At 38.7% G+C, this 20,511-nt stretch overlaps 1 protein-coding gene across 4 annotated transcripts in view; it reads left to right on the forward strand.

The window, feature by feature from the left end:
• Positions 1 to 20,511, forward strand: part of LOC136856926 (probable peptidoglycan muropeptide transporter SLC46) — a 221,821-nt gene that overhangs the window by 84,683 nt on the left and 116,627 nt on the right. The window lies entirely within an intron of this gene.

The raw sequence follows: 20,511 nt of genomic DNA on the forward strand, positions 1-20,511 counted from the left end.
ACAAATATCACAGAATTGCGCCGGGATTGAACCTGCAAGTTGGAATCATCTGAGCTAGTCAGCCTGGCATTAGAGCTTGGAGCAAATTGGTTGTGCCGTTAGGGGCACACAGCTATGGGCGTGCATTTAGGAGATAGTGGGTTCAAACTCCACTGTCGGTCACCCTGAAGATGGTTTTCTGTGGTGTCCCATTTTTATGATATAAATTTTGATTCCCATTGGGCTCATCAGTTGATTCCCATTTCAGGTTCCCTATAGGAATCAACATCTATATCATCTGATGGCCAAGCAGGCATCAATTTTTTGGTAGTGAGACAAAGTCTCTCATAGTGCATTGGGACTGCCGGTGGCTCCAAGTAGCGCACGCAGTGGCCTCCACGGTATGCACTAGCCAACATCTTGGTGGGTGTGCCAGGTACCAACTGATGAGCCCAACCTAGCACATGGGGGCAAAACGCTGGCAACCAGGAATGAGTTAGCTGGAAAATTTATGATGTCCAATAATAGACCATTTATATTGGTATTATAAATTTACTCATTAGGGACAAATATTTCAGGTTCTGTATGGGAATCAACATCTATATCATCTGATGGCCAAGCAGGCATCAAGTTTTTGGTAGTGAGACGGAGTCTCTCATAGTGCATTGGCACTGCTGATGGCTCCAGCTAGCATACGCAGTGGCCTTCACGGTATGGACTAGCCAGCGTCTTGGTGGGTGTGCTAGGTACCAACTGATGAGCCCAACCTAGCACATGTGGGTAAAATGCTGGCAACCAGGAATGAGTTAGCTGGAAAATTTATGATGTCCAATAACGGACCATTTGTATTGGTATTATAAATTTACTCATTCGGGGCAAATATTTCAGGTTCCCTATGGGAATCAACATCTATATCATGAGCTCTTAATATCCGTACACCTAGTTTTCCTTTCTCCTAAAACTTCCTTGACCGGGCGAGTTGGCCGTGCGCGTACAGGCGCGCGGCTGTGAGCTTGCATCCGGGAGATAGTAGGTTCGAATCCCACTATCGGCAGCCCTGAAGATGGTTTTCCGTGGTTTCCCATTTTCATACCAGGCAAATGCTGGGGCTGTACCTTAATTAAGGCCATGGCCGCTTCCTTCCAACTCCTAGGCCTTTCCTATCCCATCGTCGCCATAAGACCTATCTGTGTCGGTGCGACGTAAAGCCCCTAGCAAAAAAAAAAAAACTTCCTTGATCTTCCTGTATGCCACATCTACCTTTCCTACAGTCCTCATCAACATTCTTGCACTTCTCTTTCAGGTGTTCTTCCTTTGTTGTCCTGCACTTTCTATGTACTATATTCTTTAATTGCCTGTATTCTTTTCTGCCGCCTTTTTTTTTTTTTTTTGCATTCTTATACTTTTGCTGTTCGTCAGTCAGGTCTATTATCTCCTGAGTTATTCACTTGATTCGTACTTGAACTACACTAGTGTCCAAAAATTAAGCAAAAGTTACAAGCAAGCAGGGCAACAGGAAATAGACTGCAAATTGCACGACATATGCACCTACCAACATTACGTGTTCGCTCTGTATAGGAAAGGAGTGTTCCCTGCTTTGACTAGCAGCATAACCACAGCCAGTGCCTGCATCCCATATTCCTCAGTAGTGTTTGCCCTATTATAGTGTGCGGAGTGTAGCCTCGTGGTGAACGTGACAACATAATGGCACAAGGACGCCATTTGGACCCAGTTTTGCAGGGTAGAATACTCGCCCGCCTGGAAGCAGGCCAGACACAGACCGAAGTCGCTGTATCATTGAATGTGCCACAAAGTGTCATTTCCAGGCTTTGGAGACAATTTTGAGACACAGGAGATTTTAGTCATAGACTAGTTCCAGGTTGACCAAGGGTAACCACCCCACAGCAGGACCGATATCTGGCCTTAACCGCCCAACGAAATCGGAGTGCACCTGCGAGACAATTGTCGGCGGAGTTTGCAGCCGTCTCAGGAGTTGCCGTTTCCTGGCAAACTGTGTACCGGAGGCTCAGAACAGCAGGGCTGTTTTCCCGACAACCAGCGGTGTGCGTCCCGCTCACTCTAGCACAGAGATGGGCCTGTTTACTGTGGAGCCATCAACATCAAAACTGGACCATGATGAATGGAGACATGTGCTCTTCACAGATGAATCCTGCTTCAGTTTGCAGAACGATTCCTGTCGCACATTAATCTGGAGAGAACCAGTTAGCGGATACAACCACAGGAACATCGTGGAACGGGACCAGTATGGCGGTGGTACCGCCATGGTGTGGAGCAGCATCATGTTGAATGGCCGTATGGACCTGCACATCTTCATGGGTGGTCCAAGGAACACTGTTAACGCTCGGAGATATAGGGATGAGGTACTGAGACTACATGTTCCACTCTTCAGAGCTGCGGTTGGTCCAGACTTCCTCTTAATGGACGATAATGCCTGACCGCACCGCGCTGCTCTGGTGGATGAATTTCTGGCTGGGGAAGACATCACATGGACTGGCCAGTGAGATCTGCGGATCTGAATCCTATAGAACATACCTGGGATGCATTGGGGAGGCGAATTTCATCCCGTCAGCCTCCACCAAGGATCCTCCAAGACCTTCGCGTTGCCCTTTCAGAGGAATGGGATCGACTGCCACAAGAGCTCTTGGACCATCTGATAGAAAGCATGCCACGTCGCTGCGAAGCATGTGTGGCCGTTAGGGGTAACCATACACCCTATTAACAGCATATTTTGTTGTGGAAGACATTGCCAAGTTTTGTTAGTTGTTGTCAAAGATGAACCTTAGTTATCAGAACTTTTCTGACATTGTTTTCTTGGACAAGTTGTGTGACATATGATGTGTGTGATTCAGCTTCCGTTTGTTCAGCAGTCCGTCTGACATTCCTATCAGGCGATATGGCCTTGTTTAGTGATTATGCTTAACTTTTGGACACTAGTGTACATTTCTTCCTAACTTTGTGGAAATTAATAAAACCAAATTGTTTCTTCAGTCCACTCCTTTATGTAAAATTGATATGTATAAAATGGTACAATAACACAATCAGTGATGCTATTTCTTCTTTACAATGAAAATGAATATCTTTATCGCTTGTTTCTAAAAGCAAATACCAAAAAATAAGAATCTATATATTAAATTTTTTTATGAAAAATAAAGTCGATCAGTGTGGCTATTCTATCCAGTTGATTTCCTTCATTTTCTTTTTAACTGAAAGGTATTCATGCACAGATTTGTCATCAAGTACTATAAATCACTTACCTTCTGCCTTCCTCAAATTATTTGATTTTTCAATTTTTTGTCTCTGAAGCAATCATATCTTTGGTTCTAATTGAGGTACGGAGTTTGTTTTATCCTAAGAACACTCTTTGGATCAAGCTCTTTCATTTCCGCTCTTAACTATTCAAATTGGTTGATTCTGAGGAAAGTTATGAGTGCACATTCAATTTGACGTCTTATTTCTTCAAAATTTTTTCTCATTGAAGCAATCATATCATTCGTTCTAACTAAGGTATGCAGTTTGTTTTGGTCTAAATATACTCAGTGGATCAAGTGCTTTCTTTTGAGACATTAACTACTTAAATTGGTAGATTCTGAGAAAAGTTATGAGTACATTTGTCTCCATGACGAAGATCTTTGAAGGACTTTTTAACAGTTCGGCGCATAGTGTTGTTCCAAGGAACGTTTACTCAGCTGCCTTGGGAAGGAACTCCCGCCACTGCATATTCAAACAGCAAACAGCTCAACGCGCAGTGTTCTTCTAACGAAGGTTTACTCAGCCTTTAGAGCATTAATACTACATCGAAGACTCAGCCACCTTGGGAACGAATTCATGCCATTGCATATTCAAAGAGCAAACAGCTCGACGTGTAGTGTTCTTCCAAGGAGCATTTACTCAGCCACCTTGGGGAGTGAGAAAGTTTGTTGTTACATGGGCTATAAGATGCTGTTTTACATGAAGATGTAAACATTTCATTTTTGCGAGTAGTTTCACTTCTTTTAATAGATTTTGAGTGTTGGTAGGAAGACGAAGAATGCTAAGCGGATATATGAAAAACAGTTGGAAAATGGCAAGGAATTTCATACGGAGTGCAATTTGATTACGTGTGGTCCTTCTAAAACAAAAAAAGATGACTTCTTGTGCATGAGAATTTTTCAGTGACGTATGGTCCTTCAAATACAAACAGTTTTGAAGTGATTCCTATTATTGGTGATGGTAATTGTTTATTCCATGCAATTTCATATTGTTTATATGAAAATGAAGACAGACATATTGAAATACGCTCAATTGTTGTAGACAGTATTACCAAAAAGTGGCTTGCATATCAGAATTTTATTATTGATGACGTGTCCTATAGACGAAATATCACTAAGGTTGCTGATTATAAATGTGTAATGATTGGTAATGGACAGAAAGGTGGACATGCTGAACTTCACAGTGTGGGTGAGTTGTTTTCTGAGCACCTCTTCAGAGGTCACAGGGAAAACAGTGATGTAATAATGGAATACGGTTCTGGCCACATGATTCATGACTTATTATTTACTGGGGATTTGGACAATGGACATTATAATATCCTGGAAAAGCTCCAACCCAACAATACAGGTCGTACTCCTGAAGTTCAGAGGCGTAAACGTAAAGCCACTTTAACAGGTCGTCGTGAGTCAACTGCTAAGTCTGTAAGACAGCGTAATCACAAAATTGATGGTCTGAAATTTAATATTGCTTCAGGGTGTGCTGTTTCACATGTTATTCCAAATGTAAGGTCTTTTTCTGCAGGTGATATTCAAGAGGTTTGTCGATATTGCTCTGCGCTGTATTTTAAATCCGAGAGGAATACAGCAGGACGCTTCACTCTCTGTTGTTATGATGGAAAAGTAAAACTTCAACCTATTACATTTGTTGACAAACTGGAACAGTTGTTCACTGGTAGTGATGGAAAATCCAGAAACTTTAGACAGAATATTCGGCAGTACAATAACGCAATGTCATTTGTTTCCATTGGTGCAAAAGTTGACTTACCACCAAATTATGGTCCTTACACTTTCAGAATACATGGTATGGTTCAGCATCGAATTTCAACATTATACCCTAAAGATGGGCAAAGTGCTTCATATGGTTAGTTATATATTCTTGACTTCGCCAAAGCTAATGAAGTAAGAATATCCCATGACGCCAACCTAAATTTGACCAAAGAGACACTTACAGATTTCAACGATTTGTTGAATAAATTTAATCCTTATGTTCGTTCATACAAGGCCATGCATCAGAAGGTCGAAGAGGAAGAAGTTCTTGCTCAGAAAGAAAATCATCCTCGACTCAATTTTGTTATGCGGTTCTACTGTGAACCATCTGCAGATAAGCGACGTTATAATGATCCAACAAATTCTGAAATTGCTGCTGTGTTTGAAACAGCTGATGGAGCTCCACCTTCTCACAGACATATTACAGTGTATGAAAAGGAAGGCAGATTACAGAAAATAGATTATGATAGTATGCATTGCAATCCTCTGTGTTATACTTTAATTTGGCCCTGTGGTGAACCTGGTTAGCATATAGATATGCCTATTGAGGGTGTACATCAGACACCAATAAGGAAGACTTACTATGCGAGAGTATATTTTATATAGAATTGCAGTGAGAGGAGATGGTCCTTCTGGTGCCTTCAATCCTGTCACAAATGCTGGAAAACTTACTCAACAACTTTTTGTGGATTATTACTGCCGTACTGAAGGGGACAGACTAAAGTACATACAGAGGGAACAAACTAAATTACGTGTAAAGACATATGTAGGGTTAGCAGATGCTGTACGTGTGAGAGCTGAACAGGAGAATTTGAGAGTAGGTAGGATGGTAGTTCTGCCTTCTTCGTTCATTGGGAGTCCAAGGAATATGATGCAGAATTACCAGGATGCTATGGCAGTAGTCAGAAAGTTTGGAAAACCCAATATGTTTATCACATTCACCTCTAACCCTGCATGCCCCAAAAGAATAAATAGTATTCAACCTTGGGAGACTCCAAATAATCGACTGGACATTGTGGTACAAGTTTTCCATGCTAAGGTGCAAGAATTAATACAACTAATTTATAAAGTGGAAATCTTTGGAATAGTTAAAGCATTCTTGTACACTGTGGAATTTCAAAAACATGGGCTGCCTCATATTCATTTCTTACTATCCTTACAAGATAATTTGAAATTTAGGAACACAAAGGACATAGATAAAGTTGTATCAGCTGAAATTCCTGATCTTTCTAATGAAATGGTTAAAGCTCACATGATACATGGACCATGCAGTCATCTTAATCCTTCCTGTGTGTGTGTATGCAAGATGGTAAATGTAAAAAGGATTTTCCAAAATCGTTCAATGAGGAAACAAAGGATAATGTCAGTGGCTATCCCCTTTACCGATGGAGAGATAATGGTAGAACCATAACTAAACGTATTCTTGGAGAGTATGTTGAAGTAACCAATCAATTCATTGTTCCGTACAATCCATTCCTTTTGCTTTATTTCCATGCTCATATCAATGTTGAGATCTGTTCAAGTGTGCGTTCGATCAAATATGTGCATAAGTATGTCTATAAAGGTCATGATTGCTGTAATATACAAGTAGCTGTGGAAGATGATACCGTTGCTCATGATGAAATTAATGTATTCTTGAATGCTCGATATGTTGGACCAAGTGAAGCTGCTTGGAGAATGCTTGCATATCCTATGCACTATCAGTCGCATACTATAGTTCGATTGCCAGTTCATTTGCCTGACTCTCACAATGTTTACTTCAAGAATGATTCTCCTGAGGAAGCATTGATCCAGACTGAGTTACATATGACACATTTAGTTGCATGGTTTAAACTGAACAGCAATCCTGCGACAAGAAGTCCTTACATTTACCCTGAAACCCCAGTTCACTATGTATGGAGTAAGAATGAATGGCATAAATGTAAAATTTATACTAAAACTATAGGGCGAATGCACAATGTTTCACCTTCTGATTCGGAATGGTATCATTTACATCGATTATTGCTACATGTGGTAGGAGCCACCTGTTTTGAAGATTTGAGGACTTATAAAAATGTAACGCACCATACTTTCAAAGCTGCTGCCACAGCACGAGGGCTAATATTGAATGATATTGAATGGCAACGTGGTCTAGAAGAGGCCTCTTCCTTTCAAATGCCGTATCAGCTTCGACAGTTATTTGCCTACATATGCATATTTCATTCACCTTCAAATGCTTCAAATTTATGGAATGTCTTCAAAGAGACTATGTCTGAAGATTTCCTTAAATCCTACACACCCAAAATAGCTTACCAATTAGCTATGCAGGACATTTCCACTATACTAAAATTACATGGTTTTTCTCTTTCGTCTTTCGATTTACCTAAGATTGAGGATCCCCCTGAAAATGAAGAGGAAACTCGGGAGGAAATCAAAGTTGGTGAACTAACACAGATGAGGGCTACAGCTAACGAAGAACAATGGGTTGTTATGATAAAATTCTTCACTTACTCTTGAATAATGATGCATCTACAAGTGACTGCAAGGCATAGTTTTTGGATGGACCAGGTGGTACTGGAAAGATTTTTGTGTATCATGTTTAATTCACAGTTGCTAAGCTCATCATTTGGGAAGCACCCATGGCAAACAAACATTCTTTAATGTGTATAAACTGGTTACTGAAAGATATCATGGGTAACGAAGTACCTTTTGGTGGAAAAATTATCATACTAGGAGGAGATTTCCGACAAGTATTACCTGTTGTTCCTCATGCTGCTATAGTACAAAATTCAATTAGGTTTTCACCTCTGTGGCCACTTTTCAAAATTTTTAAACTTCACAAGAATATGCGAGCTAAGGCGGATGAATGTGAATTTGCAGACTTCCTCTTGAAAATCGGTAATGGTGAATACCCTTTTAATGATGAGAACATCGACTTGCTTTCTTCGATAATTTCAAATACAGATATCGTCACTGAAATTTATGGCAAAAATTTATTTTCATCCTCTCATGATACCTTCAATCTCTCCATGACTGCAATTCTTGCACCGAAAAATGAACATTGCCATGAAATTAATAGGGTAGTTTCAGATCTACTTCCAGGAACTTCAAGATCTTACACAAGTGTGAATACATTGGTAAGTGAAGAAGAAAGTGAAGTTTTGCAGTTTCCCATTGAATTTTTGAACAGCCTTGAGATGAGTGGTCTACCTCCCTATGTGCTGACTTTGAAAGAAGGTGCTATTGTAATGCTCCTTAGGAATTTCAATGCAACTAAGGGATTACTGAACAGGACGAGGTTAATAGTTAGAAAAATGTACGTCAATATCATCGATTTAGAAGTTCTAACTGGTGTAAACAGTGCAGAGCAAATACTACTACCTCGCGTAGATTTGTCACCATCTGACACTACAATGTGCCCTTCTCTTTTAAACGACGGCAATTTCCTATTACATTAGCGTTTTGTATTACGATCAACAAAGTGCAGGGTCAAACGCTTCATCTAGTTGGAATCTATTTGCCTGATCCTGTTTTTAGAGATGGACAATTGTATGTTGCTTTATCCCGAGGGAAAACATTTAAAGATGTAAAAGTAGAAATTAAACCTAAGGGTCGATGCACAGCGAACATTGTCTGAAAGGAAGTGTTGTGAAATAAATGTTATAAACTATTACATAATGTCATTATTTCTTAATTCTAATAATCCAAAATAATACTGCAGAGCAGCACAGGTGCCCTAGTAAACATGAAACTAAACATAGAACTACTCTCACCTTTGGATTTATTAATGTCCAAATCCAAACAAATGAAACTGTCCACTGACGTAAACTTTGCAGTATGACAGTTGAACCTCCTCACAAAAAAATAACCACCAATTTAACTTCTCTGCCACTTGTTGTCACAACTGCCAGGCTGAGTAGCTCAGACTGTAGAGCACTGGCCTCCTGAGCCCAGTTTGGCAGGTTCGATTCTGGCTCAGTTTCGTGGTATTTGAAGGTGCTCAAATATATCAGCCTTGTGTCAATATATTTATTGACATGTAAAAGAACTCCTGTGGGACAAAATTCCAGCATCTCGGCATCTCTGATAACCGAAAAAGCAGTTAGTGGAATGTAAAAACAATAACATTATTATTTCTTGTCACAACCTTTCTAACAGGAAGGTCAGGGTTTCCTCCACAGTTGTACACTTTGCTGGAACTGAGCACTCCACTGATGCTGTTACTTCCAGGGGAAACGTTCTCTGGATGGGCCTTGTGGTATAGACTGAAGGTATTTTCAAATGCACCATTCGCATTTTACCATCTTTATCAGCATACAGTTTTATCACCTTTGCCATGGGCTAGTTGATTAGCTTTTTGTTCTCTCTTCCCACCAGAACAATATCTCCTACATGAATTTCTTGATTACCTGTTTTACTGGGATTTTGGGGCAATTGGCTCAGATACTCTGCCTTAAATCTTTGCCTTAAATCTTCCCTGATATGTTGAATATACTGGAAGCATTTTACCAGATTAACCTCATCAAGCTTGTTTAAATCAGGTACTCCCATTATTATATTACCCTACTTTTATATCACCAAAGTTAGTGGCGTGTAATCATCACTATCCACCATAAGTTAGAGGTCACTAATTAATCACTGCTTCACAATCTCACACAAGATAATTTTCATTTTGTCATAGTGAAGAGAACAATAAAATTGCCTAGAACATAGCATAATAATGACTTTAACATTGTATCAACCGCTTCCACCAACCACCCCACCAAGGTGCTGATGATGGGCTGAGCGTCCATTGAATTCTCAACACAGAAGATTCTCTTTGATCACACTCACTTGTTCCATGTTCCAACAAAATTTATGCCACTGTCACTGCACACTGTTTTTGGTCTCCCACACTGTGATACAAATCTGCAAAAGCCCACTACAAAGTCATTAGCAGACAGTTCCAAATGAACGGGCCCTATAAACAAGCACAGGTAACTGACAACACCCATGCCTTTTGCCCAAATCTTAAATTTAAAGGTCCAGCCAGATCAATTCCTATGACCTCAAACATCACTTCTTTTATCCTTGTCTCCAGGGCTAAAGTAACGATAGCATTTCTTACTCTCTCTCTCCTTGTCTTCCCTGCCATACCCCTCAGGAACTTCCTATCACTGGCCGGAATTTTACTCTCATTTTGCTGTCAAAGTCCACATCTCTGATGCATACGTTAATATAGGGGTATTGTACATCTTGTACATTATCTGTTTACGTTTCATAGAAACGTCTCTGTTCCACACCAGATTGTAACCCTCTTTAGAAAATAACATCTACAACCCATATCATAATGTTATATGATGAACGTATGTTAATTGCATGAGATTAAGAGCTTAAGAGGGATTTACAGAAAAGAAAAAAACTTCGGTAGAGATTTCAGAGTATGATTACCTGATTTAAGATGTAGGTTTGATATATAAGTGTGCCAGATGAATTGAAATTGAAAATAAATCATTGTACCATATAAAAAGGTCTGGACTATTGCAGTATATTGAAATGTAAATATCTCAACAACATATCATTGCTGAAGTATTTACACAATACATGGGAATAATAATAATAATAATAATAATAATAATAATAATAATAATAATAATAATAATAATAATAATAATAATAATAATAATAATAAGAAGAAGAAGAAGAAGAAGAAGAAGAATGGACTAGAAAAAGCTGCAGTGGAAGATCGGATCTCAAAAATGGAGAGAGCTTATGGCTTGACAAAAAACATCTACAATGAGAAGTGCTTATCTTGGAATTCCAAATTAAAACATTACAACACCGTGGTCAAAACAGAATGCCTGTATGTCAGTGAATGCCTGTCCATGAACTACAAGCTGGAGAAGCTAGAAGTCCTAGAAAGAAGAATCCTCAGAAAAATTATGGGAGCTGTCCAAACTGAAAGCGGATGGAAACTTCGGAGTAACAACGAAGTTTACCAGAAGGTGGAAAGAATCTCAGAGACCATGAAGAAAAGGAGGCTGGTGTTTCTTGTACAGAATGAACGCAAACAGACTTACCAAACAGATATTTGATTACTTCTGGAGAAAAAAGACCACTACAGCATGGATTAAGGAAACGAAGAAGGATATGGAAAGGTTGAGCATCTTGGAAGACCAGCTGTTAGAAAGGAATGCGTTTAGGAACACACTGAAGAATTTGGAAGGTGTTCAAGCCGCAGGAAGATCTAGGAAGACCGGAAGAGCCTGGACAGATGAACAACGGAAGCAGGCCAGCAAACGCATGAAGGAGTATTGGACACAGAGAAAACTCCACACGAAGAGAAAGAAATGAAGTTGTAGCGTGATCCTTAGTGGTCCATTCGCTTGTAAAAAAAAAAAAAAAAAGAAGAAGAAGAAGAAGAAGAAGAAGAAGGAGGATTCTAGGAGTATTTTTAACAAGTAAAATAAACAAAGAATTCTGGAACATTTGTACAAGATATTGAGGTCCTGTGACATCCTTTCAGATGAGAACTTTGAACACAGTATTACAAATGCTTCATATTGTAAAATTTTAGTATGTATAATTATTTTTCGTAGTGCTGAGGAATGTGAAATGTACGGTGATATGGAAAATGAATTTGGGACCTTCCTTATCAGATTTGTAACCATCGCCTGTAAAACGGAGTTTGAGTTGCTTGTTGTACTGAGGTGGTCTTAATGAGAGTTGTGTCTCTTGCACTGTTTATCTTTGTGGTATGAGGAGTGGTGACTGACTTGATGATGGGGTGGTCGTAATTGGCAACCGATGAATTTTAAATTTTGGTGTTGACATCTATGATGACACCCGTACCATATACCAGTAACTACATCATAACTGTATGTTTGTTTAACCCTTGTCCCGTTTCCCATGGGGTTGGGTATGCGGTGAGATGAATCTGTCATGGCAGGTTTTTATGACTGGATGCCGTTCCTGATGTCACCTCATCGGAGGAGTTAATGAGAGGTGGTGGTGGTGATTATTGTTTTAAGAGGAAGTACAACTAGGCAATCATCATCTGTATAACACTAATCAGAGAGAAAAAATGGAAGAGATCCGACACTTTAAAAAATTAAGGTAGTGGCCAAAGAAAGACAAGGGCCACGAAGGGTGTGAAAATTGAAGACTCCCTAGGATTCACAAACCTAATACCATTGGGGTTGGAAAAGAACCCGAGTTGACCAAGGAAGGTGAGATAGAATAGACGAAAGTGAGGAGCCTGGCACAAGTAAGTGGAAGCAAAGCCAGAACTCAGCTAAGGGCCCCGTGGTCACCAAACATGCTCTAAAGTTCAGAGCCCCTTGGGCCCCCTTTAGTCGCCTCTTACGACAGGCAGGGGATACTGATAGTGTTATTCTATTACTCCCGCTCATAGGGGGAGAGATAATGAGATGAAATGAATGACGTGATATACATGATAGTAGGAAGGGAGAGTGTGAAACCCAGTGCTGGCACATAGCCTACTCCTGTCGAATAGCACCAAGGAGTCTGCTCAAGGCTTAATGCCTCCATCTGATGGACGAATCTCCATCAACAGTGTCATATGCCCTCACTCCATATGAGCACTGTAGGGAGGTTTGGAATTTAATCCATGCTTTTGGCACGCAATCTAGTGACTAGAAATTGTATACCACCACCTCCCCTACCCTGCCGGCCAGCATTCTGATGGTGAAATTTTTTTCGACCAACGGGTCTTGGTGTCAGACCGTTTAGACTTCAATGCCTTAACAATCATGGCCACCAGGTGGGGTAACTACATCATAACTGTATATCAAATCTTAAACTAATAAATTAAATTTAATATAATTCTTAACCATAACATGACTATTATAGCAAATTATTCTTTTTATAATTAGGGATCCAACTCCTGTATCATTACAAGATTCCTTACATTCTGGTAGAGCGTATTTCCCGATTTTACCCTTCTGCTGATCTCCTTAGCCAACCTTGCATCTTGCATTATTTCACTTCCCAAATATTTGACCGAGCTCGATAGCTGCAGTCGCTTAAGTGCGGCCAGTGTCCAGTATTCAGGAGATAGTGGGTTCGAACCCCACTGTCGGCAGCCCTGAAGATGGTTTTCCGTGGTTTCCCATTTTCACACCAGGCAAATGCTGGGGCTGTACCTTAATTAAGGCCACGGATGCTTCCTTCCCACTCCTAGCCCTTTCCTGTCCCATCGTCGCCATAAGACCTCTCTGTGTTGGTGCAACGTAAAGCAACTTCAAAAAAAAAAAAAAAAAAAAAAAATCCAAAAATTTTAAATATTTAACAACCCCAAGGTTTTGACCCCTGATACTAATGATGCCTTTTCCTTCTCTTTCTCCTCTTGTCATCACCACTCTTATGCTTTTCTTCACACTGATTTTCGTACCATATTTCTCAATGTTGTCATTTAAAGCCTCTAGTGGGATTTGCACTTCTTGACTTCCCACATCACTAAGTCATCTGCAAACAACAATATTTCCTTATCCCATCCTTATCTTGCCTTGTTGAACTTGCTGAACTACTGCAAGAAGAATACTCCTTGTTAATTTTTCTTTGGATGCTGATACATTGTCTAGTTTGCAGTATAACACATCTTCAGATTTGTCCCAAAGCAGTCCAAGAACTGATGTAATCTCTGTAGGTTCTGGCTCCATGAGCAGACAGCTTTTCCTATCCTCTTAGTAGAATTTTTGCCTCTTGCATTAGTTGCATGGCTTGTGAACTACTTTAATTCCTCTTCAGAGTCTAGTGAAGTGATGCAATTAATGACATAAAATGTCTTTCTTAACTTGCAAGCTGAATGCCTGGAAAGGATGTTGAGATTTGTCAGGGTGATAATTAATAACCACACTGAGCAAGAATGGTCTGCAGGTCGCCCCAAACATGACCTGATGGAGCTAGTCCTTCCACCATAGAAATTTCAGAAAATAACAGTCTTACTCCTTAAAAAGCATCTGCAAGAAAGCTTGTTTAATATCAGATACTATTCCAATCTTCTTTTCTCTGTATCTTAATAGATCCCTTGGTATTATTTCCAAAAAATTGGACCTTTTGTCAAACAGTCATTATGAGAAAGGTGATCCTTTTATATGACACAATACATCAAACAGTGACCTCACCTTATTTGTAAACTCTGAACACAGCTGTATGGGGCAGATAATCTCCTCCTCCTCCTCCTCCTCCTCCTCCTCCTCCTCCTCCTCTTCGTCCAAGAGGCTCAATGATTTCTTGTTTACACCATTCTTCTATTACAGTGTCACTATCCTCAATTATTTTCCCACTATTGAGTTTTAAGGTTCTAGAGAGTTGTCTCTTTGCCACATTTTCCTAATTGGTTTTCAAATCCTCAGAGTCTGTTAGCCAGGGAAGACTGACTTCATATCTTCCTGAAGGTGGTGTAATTTCTAGTGTCTTCTAAAACTGTTCCTTCACAACTAATTCCATCTCTTGGTCATTTTTTTTGCACAGAGATCAGTAATTCAAATGTCTCTAATTTCCATAAGTCTGCTATATTTCTTGACTAAGTGAAAAGTGAAATTATTGTACCATTGTAGCCATCACGTGTTTCCTTCTGAGCCTATCCTATCACTGTCCAACCAAGAAATGTTTCCATTGCAAACAGGCCACATTGGAGTTTGAAGGTGTTTTCTGTGATTATGTTACCAAGAAAATCTGCACCTATCAGCATCTCAATTTCAGGAGATCCCTTCCCTGTATGTAATTAATCTTTAATTCTTCCACCCAAGATCCATTAGAAAGTCTGGGTACTGTACTGCAAAAGATTTTCTGATCAAGCACAGAAATCTTGCTGGAATAAGATCTTGTAAGATTTTTTACTTATACTTTATAACAGTCTTGGACTACTTCAGTTGATCAAGCTCTCCCAAACAATGCATGAACCAAGGTTTCCTTTCCCAAAGATGTATACTACATTCCATCAATGGTTTTCTTTAGATTAAGGTGCACTATGTTACACAATCTTGAACAATCTCTGCTACCATTCTACATATACAGATTTTTACCCAAAGTTAAAAAGTTGTACAAAATACAATAATATACATGTGCCCTTATTTCCTAACTATAAACCATTCTTATGATACTATATTCTTACATATTAACTTAATAAAATCACATGATTTTCACTACTTTACAAAAAATTAATTTACAAAATTTCCTAACCTAACAAATCTGGGATTCATACTTTTGTAAGGTTACAACCTAGCTCCCCCCAAATAACGCATGAACCAAAATTTCTTTTCCCAAAGATGTACACCACGTTCCATCAGTGATTTTCTTTAGAATATAGGATTGTTGTGATCTGCTGTCTATTAAACAATATGTCCAATACCATTGCCTCTCTAAGTCTGAAGTAGAACTTCTTGCGATTAACAATGATTTGATGCATAAATACTTGAAAATATCTTTTTCATTAGTTTGCTGTTGTTCACTGGACACTGCTGTTTTTTAAATGTTCAAAATCAGGATAAATTATACAAAAGTGTTTTTTTTTTTTTTTGGACATATGATACACTTCACTTTTAACTTACAATCTTTAACTCTTTGTGTAAATTATAGCAAATGAAGCAAGTCCTCTTATTTTTCCATATTTTCCTTTTCTTTTAGTCATGTCATGAGCAAGAAACAGTCTTTACTACCATAAAAATTTTCACACTAGTTGCATTTATGTTGACTGTTTTGGACTTACAGCGGAAAACAAATCATTAGTTGTAGGCAACACACTGTGCCTACTCTGTTTCCATCCAGCCTCTCTTAATGTAGGATAGTTCCCGTTGTCTTTAAAACTTGCTTTGGTGATTGCAATTCTTTCCCCTCCATCTACGTCACTCTTCAAGAACAGTAACAGCTGTTGTAACTAACTCGTAACTATTGCTCTGATTCTGTATTAGTACTTTAGCCGCCACACTTTTCAACTGCACTTGGGAAGTGTCCTCTGGTATGCAGGATTCCATTAAAGGAAATAACATTGCTGCATACTTTTTGGTTGTCACACCAATAGATTCCATTGCCCTTAGATAGAATTCTAAACAACAACTACTACTACTAGTTGTAGGCAACACACTGGGCCTGCTCTGTTGCCATCCGGGCTCTCGTAATGTAGGATAGTTCCCCTTATCATTAAAACTTGCTGTGGTGATTGCAATTCTTTCCACTACTACTACTACTACTACTACTACTACTACTACTACTACTACTACTACTACTACTACTACTACTACTACTACTACTACTACTACTACTACTACTACCACCACCACTACCACTACTACTACTACTACTACTACTACTACTACTACTACTACTACTGAGGTGTAATTACTTTAAACCTTTGATGTACATTGTTTTTTACAACCAACCCTATTAATTCTCTGATGTAAAACGTGGTCAGTAACGCATCCCTTCCAAATCTAGTTCTTAGACAATCAGTAGTTTTTTTGTAATTTTCTGCAATGGCAGGAAGCTGTCCACTACTTTCCTGAGTTTACTACCTTTTACGTTTGACTGTATTAAGTACTGAAACTTCACCTTGTTACCTAACTCTTCATTTCTATGAATCCTTTTAAATCAACTGCAGAAACTTAACCATTTTTTCACTTCTCCTCCAAATGTTTTCAACTCTATTTAAGGCAATTTGAAACTGTTACAACTAGTAGAGAGTGTACGAGACATTCCTGCTGCTGAGTCTTGATTTCTTATTTGGCTAAAAAAGTTTCAACTTAAATGCATGCCTTGTCCATTTTTTCTCGATGTTCTTCAATACCTTCGTACATATTCACATTCATAGCTGTCAGCGAAATTGTCAAGAAGTAACTCAGATATCTGATTATTCACAATAGTCTACACTTCAATTTCACTTCGTTTTTATGACAACACTCGATAATTCTTCTATCAACTGATTGTAACTTTTTGTAAATAGCATCCTAACTGGTTTTCTCTTGGTCACAAGATGGTCCATTTTACTTTAACTGCTGATAACACATTAATCTGGATGCTGTAACATCACGCATCTATCATATCAGGGTCACCAAAATGCATGGAAATTAACAATACCAAATTGTTTCATCAATCCACTCCTTTATGTAAAATTGATATGTACAAAATGATACAATAACACAGTAATTAATGATCACTTGTTTCTGAAAGATATGAAAAACCAAAGACTAAACATGAAACTTCCAAACTAACCTTTCTTCAGCAGCCTTACTAATCTTATTCTTCATGACTGTCCACTGTTCATCAGTGATGTTTTCTTCAGTCATTTCATTTAGACCTTGTGTAACATGATCCTTGAAACAATCCCTCACACTCTTTTCCTTCAGCTTACCCTATCACTCATTAATTTCAATACACCATGAATGTTATCTGGTATTTCAGATATGAACACAAAACAAAATTTATTTCTCCAAAAATATAATTATATAAACATATATACTACAAACAGAATGATTATATTTTACTTTCATCAAAGTGTCCTTCCTTGGATTTAATGACTGCCTCACAAATTCAAGGCATATGGTCAGTCAGTTTTTGAAGGTATTTTGAGTCTAGATGGTTCCACATACCGTTAGCAACATTCCAGAGATGTTCCTTGCTGGATGTATGAACTTCCCTGATATGTCTGTCCACTTCATCCCAGAACATTTCAATGGGATTACAATTCAGACTTTGGGATGGCCAGACTATATTTTTCAATACTTTCTGCTGTTTTTCATTTCATGTAATGTACTTCTTACAGAATGCTGACCGATGTTTTGAGTCATTATCCTGTTGAAAGGTGAACCCTTTTCCTGTTAAGCGTAATCCACATGGTATTGTATGATACTGAAGTATGCGGCGGTAGTCCTTCTGATCCATACATCCGTCTCTTTTCACGATGTCTCCAACTCTATCTCCTGCAAAACATCCACAAACCATAATAGAAGCCCCACCGTGTTTAACTGTAGGTAGAGCGCACTGTTGGACCACCTTTTCCCCTTCACATCGGCGAATAAATATGCTCCTTCTTGTTCCAAAAATTTTGAACTTAGCTTCATCTATGAATAACACTTTCTTCCACTCTTCGTGTGTCCAATTATGATGTTTTCTAGCCCATTTGTGTCTCTTCTTTTTATTTAAGTGCTTCAGAAGGGGTTTCCTTGCTGCCACACATCTTTTCAAACAGGCTTCAATCAGTCTCGTTTTTACTGTTGCAACAGATATTTGTTTCTTGATCATTCTATCAATTCTGTCCAAATTTGTGGTGCTGTTTTTGAACCTATTTCTCTTACTAGTAATTCGGATGAATTTATCATCACTTTTAGTTGTTTTACGAGTTTATCCTGGTCATGGTCTGTTCTTATTGCCTCTGTTGTCATCTGGTGGCGAAGGGTGTATTTCACTACCACTATAGACATGCTACATTGTTTTGCCATTTGGCAAATTGATAAACCTGCTTGTCTGATTGCTACAATTGTTGCACATTTTTCTATGGATATCTCCACTCTTGAAGGCATAATAACGATGTGCACACTGTCAACTGTCACTAAGGAACTGAAATGCAGGAACCAGATAATACGTATCTTAGCAATACTTGACGTGTACTGCGGACACTACAGGGAACAACAGAAGTGCATCGAATGGCCTTCATTCGTCAACTAGGTAAACAAACATACCAGTTCAGGTATCTATTGTTTATGTACACAACATTCTTCTGGGGTAATATTGCATCTAGATGAAAACAAACACATAAACCTGACATGTTTACAAGTGTTGTACTATTCCTTTGCGTAACCATGGTACTATACCATATCTGTATCTACAGGGAATTAGATGTAGTGAAATTAATAAGCAGTAGGGTATGTAGATCCCATCTTCTCGCATTCCTTCCTTTCATCAATTTCTTCAACTTCAGATGACATTAGATTAGTATGTCTCTTTTGTATATGTATTAAATTGTAATTTATGTGGTTAAATGTAAGAGAGGGCCACAAGCCCTAACTTCGCCACTGTTAAAGTCAAATAAATGAATTTCATGACCACCAAATCGTGGTTAAAGTCCATGTCTGCTCCTGGGAAGGTCTTGCAATCCAACACCTGGTTTCTGAATCTCTGCCTAATCATAATGAAGTCTATTTGATACCTTCTAATGTTTCCAGGTCTTATCCACATAATATACAGCCATTATTTGCGGTGTTTGAACCAAGTATTAGTAAGGACTAGATTATGATCGGTGCACAATTCATCCAATTGACTTCAACTTTCATTCCTTTGTTCCAGTCCCAATTCTCCTACCACATTGCTTTCTCTTCCTTGGCCTACCACTGTATTCCAGTCTCCCATCACAATTAGATTCTCATCTCTTTTTAAATATTGTATTAAATCTTTCTCTTTCTCTCTCTCTCTCTCTCTCTCTCTCTCTCTCTCTCTCTCTGCATTATCTAGAGAATATAAATGTTCAGTTTAAAACATAGCAGATAGAAGAAGATTGTATGAATAGAATCTGGTGGGGTGAGGAAGATAAATTTCATATTATTTTCTTTCAATGCCACCATCCCAGATTTCTACAGGGCCAACAGGATATTCAGCCTCAATTTTTGATCTTCCTGCAGGTTTAAAATTGGATGTCCATCCTATCACTATGTGCTGGTTCTAGAGAAAATCACCTTCGAAGTCTCTGGGATTTTAACCCAGGATACTCAAGTTGTGAGTTTAGTGGCTAGGCCAGTGAGTTCCTTGGAGTTATGTTACATAGTATTTAAAACAGATGGAGAGCAGTGACTTACTGTGTAAGCATGCGTGGATAGAGTACATACAAAATAAATATAGTAATAATGTTATCAGGTAACTACTTTTACAGTTTTCGGAGACGCCGAGGTGCTGGAGTTTAGTTGTGCAGGAGTTCTTTTACATGCCAGTAAATCTACTGACATGAGACTGATGTATTTAAGCACCTTCAAATATCACTGGACCGAGCCAGGATCAAACCTGCCAAGTTGGGGTCAGAAAGCCAGCGCCTCAACTGTCTGAGCCACTCAACCCAACCCACAAAAGAAAGACATGGGTCATAAATTCCTTATTCTGTCCTCCATAGACAAAGCCTTCAGCCGAAAATTTTGGATCCATCTTTTTAGGCCTACTCTGTACACGCATTCTTATGTGATAAATCACTTCTCTCCATCTGTTTCCCTATAAGTGTATATATTTTGCTCCTGCTAGCTTTCTTATCTGAGCATTTACATAGTATTTAAGTTTTATTTTGGTGTCCAAATTTGAAACTCTAGCTACTTGACAAGGTGATCTTGTTATTTTTCTAACTGTTTCTTAAATAATGTCTTCCATTATTAAATTGAATTATCTTAATTTTAGTTAAGCATGATGTAATCTTACAATTCTACAACTTATTTGTAGAATGCATGATATTCCTCTTAGTTTCTCAAATACTTTGTTGCATCATTCAATACACCTCTTTACTGAACATTTTATTGCATCGATATTTTGAATTCCCTTTAATGTA

This window comes from Anabrus simplex, chromosome 1, assembly GCF_040414725.1.
Source record: "Anabrus simplex isolate iqAnaSimp1 chromosome 1, ASM4041472v1, whole genome shotgun sequence".
NCBI lineage: Eukaryota > Metazoa > Arthropoda > Insecta > Orthoptera > Tettigoniidae > Anabrus > Anabrus simplex.